The 5,584-nt window shown below is 31.5% G+C and overlaps 1 long non-coding RNA gene across 1 annotated transcript in view; it reads left to right on the top strand.

The window, feature by feature from the left end:
* The window catches only part of LOC111036830, an 11,663-nt gene extending 6,348 nt beyond the window's left edge, over nucleotides 1-5,315 (top strand). The window contains exon 2 of the long non-coding RNA XR_002604810.1: nucleotides 5,022-5,315. This is a non-coding gene — a long non-coding RNA (uncharacterized LOC111036830). The remainder of the gene's footprint in view (nucleotides 1-5,021) is intronic.
* The last annotated feature ends 269 nt before the right edge of the window (nucleotides 5,316-5,584 follow it).

Genomic DNA, 5,584 nt, shown 5'->3' with positions numbered 1-5,584 from the left:
TCACAACACTTCTCTTAACCGATCTAACTAAACCCCCAATAATAAAATAGGTTCTCCTGTTTCAAAGATTTATCTCACTAAATGAAAATGAAAATGATTTTTTTTTCGTGGCTGTTCACACTGAATACTCAAATTTCTGGTTTCAAATTGTTATACCGCTTGGGTGTGATATCGGACAATATTCATACTAGGCACACTATTCGTTATCAAGTTTAATAAATAGGTAATTTATTAAATAAAACAAGTAAAATGACTTAAATACCTTTTAAACTCGAACCAGTTATATTAAACCTACTGCATTCTACTATAATGTAATATCTTCTCAATAAATTAATTTGCAATTAATAATTTCCTTTAAGTACAATTTTAGTTTAATCATATTGTAATAATGTACATATACATATTGCATACCGTTAACAAATTTCTAAAAATTAAAAATCAAAAAAGTATACTTGCCGATCTCTAACTTGCCAAGCTTTTTTTTTATTGAATTTATGGCCTAAATTATTATTAACTTAACAAATACATTTCGTCAAAAGCTTTCGAAAATATAAATACATTTAATTGGCCCTAAGTACCTAAATATTGTAAACATGCTGACTTAAATAGGTATATGGTGGTAGCTGATAGGTAGATACTAATGTGCTATAATTTATAAGTGATCCTTTTATAAAAGAAAAAATAGGGTGATAAGTGATATCTGATATGATGGCCGATGGGTATAAATGTATTATTCCATACGTTGTTTCATATATTTATTTTTAGAATAAACTGTACACTGCGTATAGTTAAACATTCCTAGTATTGTAATTTAATACGCTAATTATTTTCACTGAAAAATAATCATTTCAAAATACAAGCAATAAAATATAATAACATGTTGTTGGCTCAGTTAGTCAGTTATATATACAGTCGTGTGTCTGAATAAAAAAATTATTACCTATCTTTTATTGGAAATAATGATGGTCTGCTTGTACAAATTGATAATAACAACTATTCGCATTTATAATTAATCGAGTTACTAAAGACTTGACTACCAAATAAAATTAGCATTTTCGTGTTTCGGTCGCACGTGAAGTTTTTCAACATTTTTGTTTCGACAATATACACAATTTTGGATGACTTTGAAAACTTAATATCTCGCATAAATAACGTCACGGAAGACTAAAAAAATAATTTTTCCGGTGTAGCAGGGGCCTAAAAATGCACTAATATACAAAAACACCATGGCGTGACGATAATACCCCATTGCATGTGTGATCATTTATTGCTTTCAATTAGCTGAAAAAGTCGTTTGGTGATGAGAGCATGGAGCTATACAATGTCTTCGTTGCCGCCGTCGCATTTCTCGGTGTATACCACATACCAAGATATAACGTGATATTGGACAAAAGTAGGTACATCGCATAGTACCACAAATAGAAATTCGCGGTAAAAAAAACTAAAAACTATCATTAAAATAAAAACTGCACTAAGTAGGGGGCGTGTTGTCCGGGTAATTCGATCGCCACTCGTCGTCGGTGGTGAAATTGTTTTCGTTACAGCAGCCGGCCGGACGTCCTCCGCCGCTGTTTTACCTGTATACTTTGTATAATAATGTGACCGCGAGGTAACCGTTATTCAAACGGGTGTAAAACGCAAATAAAAAAAAGGAAACTCGCGCTGAAACGCTCTGTTCTGACGTCTCGTCGTTCGGTTTTTTGAATATTATTATTAAGAACCATTTATAACCGAAACTACGCCACCCCCCTCCCCCATGACCCCTGAATCGGGCTGAATAGGTTAATCTCCGATTCGCTGCATACGACCCCGCATATTATACTGTTCTGAAAATGTGAAACGATACATATTCCACCAGAGATTTGATTCCGTCGGTGTGGTTCGTCGGCCGAGATACGTATATTATGTAAAATCCGTCATTACACCATTAGGCAAATTTGTTTACCACACCGCAAATTTCCGACTCACATTAACAATCGGCGACAGCTTTTGGTGTTAAGAATTCGCTAATTTAATCAAACCTAATAAAATCGCACGTATAGTATAATATTATATAATCCATGTATTCCGATCGCTTGGACTATTATTCAGTCTCACTGACATTTTTCAACTTTTTTTCTCGGGTTCTTATTTTGTCGACGTGATCTTTTGATATTATTCATCGCAAACGGACTCTCCACTCGGGTACAATCAAATTTAAATCGATATTATAATACCCATTATTATACCCCTCTCCAGCTCCATGCCCGGGGGCTATTATATTTTACTTGTGCCAAGCACATAGCAATAATAATTTAACAATAATTTAATACGGCGTATTAAAGTGGTTACGAGTGGTATTTTTCGCATATCTTACTCGGGTCCGATACTGTTATTATGTATGATATAATGTGTTTATGTCTTGATAGTAACTCTAAATTTAGGCTCAATTTTTAAGTTGATCCGATTTGAATATTCTTGGTCTTATGCGAAACAAAACAAATCGATATTACCTACATATCAGATAGGTACCTTTTTTTCCGTTCAAAAATTGAAACGAGTTAATCAGATAGGTAATTATATTTATATTAATTTATGTATATTCTATGTATATTATTCTATTTTTTTAGTCATTTAAGGATTATCGTGAATCGATATAAATTTTTTACAAATGAATCCCACTTTTTACTGTAAATTGTTCAGCCGATAATTATTTTTATAATGTTCATTATATAACTTGAAATTCAAATGAATAGTTTATAAGTTATTTAATTGTATGTACTAAAGAGTACAGATTATAGCCATATACAATAATTTTAAAACTATAATATGTTATAGCCTATGATCGAAAATTAAACTAATTAATATTTTATAAAAATTACCCTATGCTGCGGATTTTGTTGAATCTATTAACCAACTTTTAGGGAATGTTCCGAATGCGTCCATTTTTTAGTTTTTACCGTTTCCATAGCACGTGTTTGTCAGTAGTCTTATCGACAAATGTTATTGAATTGTCCGAGTGTTTCCCCGGTCCCGGGGCAAAATTTTTTAGGGATTGATTCTGCTGAAAACGGAATTTTGTATATTTGGGGTTAGAGAGGGAAAACAAATAGTGCTCTGCCATCATATTAAGAAACGGACTTGACTTTATACTAGTATAGTACAAATCAAATGTACAATTAAAACTTAAAATGTGTATAAATGGGTGTACCTAAATCAAATTTCACTTCCTCGTGGAATACCCAAGTAAATTATTAAAATTTTTGAAGAACTGGGACGCATTCGTACTACGTCCAAACTAAGATTTTTTTCTTGATACGTAGGTACTCGGGGCATTAGATAAGAGTCATTTTGTGACTCACTAGTAAAACTCCAAACATTTTAGGAAAATTTGTCGAAAACTGTAAATTTACTTAAGAGTCATCCATTTTGGGCCTTTGTTTTTATGTAAACCATATATTTATTATTTTATTAATTATATCTGATCCTGCACTGCGTTTCAAGTAACAAATTATAAATAATTCCAGAGAATATACCCTGTTTTGAATTCCATTAAATGTAAGATACAGGGCAAATGTAAACTGGGCCCGAAGTTACCTTTTTTGTTGTAAACTCGGCCCGAGAATTTTAGGTAGTAAAAATAGGTAGATTGTAAACTCGGCCCGGACATTTCAGGTAGTAAAATAAATCGATTGTAAACTCGGCCCGGAAATTTCAGGTAATAAAATAAATCGATTGTAAACTCGGCCCGAAAACATACATAGGAGAAGATTCTATGCTTCCGCCTGAAATGTGGGCCAGTGCATCAGTTGAAACGTATTTAACAACAAATGCATGTGAATCATTTCATGCGCATTTTAATTCAAGTTTTAATTCCACTCACCCCAATATATATTCCTTCATTTCAAAATTAAAAGAAGTACAAACAGAAACGTACATTAAAATCAACAGCCTAGATGCACCATTTAAATTCCAAAATATAAAAACTAAAAAAAAAAAGAACTCTTAGAAAGAACACTTACAAAATATAAAAATAAAGATATATCAGTGAGTGAATATGTAAAATACATATCTTTTTACTTAAAAAAACTAGATTTATATATTATTATAATAAAATTTTTCACTCATTATTTACACTACAATATTACTTATTTATTTTTTATTATATTTTTACATATTTTTACACTTATACATTTATATAAATACATTTATTATTATTTTATTATAAATATAATAACATTTTAATTACATTTTTCATTTAAATAACGAATTTCATACTATGAATAATAATATGAAAATGAAAATAATTTTTGGAGGATAATGAGAACCGCCTCCTCTCGTAGTGTCCTCTGGGTAATGCTAAATGTTTCTCAAAAATATTATAAGAAAAATCATGTTTTTTACACCTAAATTATTTTTACCTGAAAAAAATCGGGGCCGAGTTTACATCTAAATAATTTTGAACTGAAAAAACCCGGGCCGAGTTTACATTTAAATAATATTGACCTGAAAAAAACCCGGGCCGAGTTTACCATCGACCTTTTGAAAATGTTTTTTCCTAGGGCCGAGTTTACAATCTCCCAAGATACACAGTCATTCGGCTGGTTTTGACCCAATATGAATTACAGGTATAAAAACTGTATGCTGCAGTATTTTAAATGTATGTGTGATCCGGACTTGAATAACCGCATTATTAAAGGATAAAAGAGGTGGATGAGAGTGGTCGTCGAATCACCCTGTATATATACTATTTTAGCTGTATACTATTAGCTGCAGTTGTGTTTTGGTCTACAGTTATTGCGTGCTGGTTCACGGTTCAGCTGTAGCAATGTAGCATGTATAGGCATGTTTGTCCGTTGCTGTAAATCCTTGTACAATACTAGTCTTGTTATACGACATAACACGTCGTACATTTACGAACTTTGTGCAAGATAATAATATAATTATATGTTCCGATTCCGATTATTGACGATAAGTAAAACGTGTTGCTATTATTTATTTATTTATTTATTAACTAATGGATAATATTATTTATGTTGTAGTGCCTATATATGCTACACGAGAACAACACCATCCACACGCTGGCAATTGGCGTAACATCACAGTCACAATATTATGCGATCAATATGAATAATATGTGTACACTCAAAGCTCATTGTCAATACAAATTTCGATACTTAACGCTGTTTTGTCGTTTAAATAATACACTTCTGAATTTGTTTTTTATGACAACGCAATAATTTACTACATACTGCATTGTACCTATTACCTGGTGAAATCAAGAATAAGAGTCTTATGCTGTATAAATATATTATAATATATTATGACATATTGAATATCTTCGATATTTTATTTCCTAATTATATTCCGAGTAAGAGTAACTGAGTAATCGGTACTTGTGCAGTAAATGTACGTATGGTGGGCATGACGTGTACAACCGCAGGTATCATGCCATATATAACGCCAAACGTATCAATTCACATTATTTACCGCACATTATTATTCACTGTTGATTGATTAAGTCTGTTTTATACGAACTTTTAGATTTCTATAAATATTATTTTTGTCATTTATTTTGTTCCTGATGAAAACACTGAAGATATTT

The sequence above is a fragment of the Myzus persicae genome, unplaced genomic scaffold (assembly GCF_001856785.1).
Source record: "Myzus persicae strain clone G006 unplaced genomic scaffold, MPER_G0061.0, whole genome shotgun sequence".
Lineage (NCBI taxonomy): Eukaryota > Metazoa > Arthropoda > Insecta > Hemiptera > Aphididae > Myzus > Myzus persicae.
Note: the sequence above shows the minus strand (reverse complement) of the source record. Positions and strands in the feature narration are given on the sequence as shown.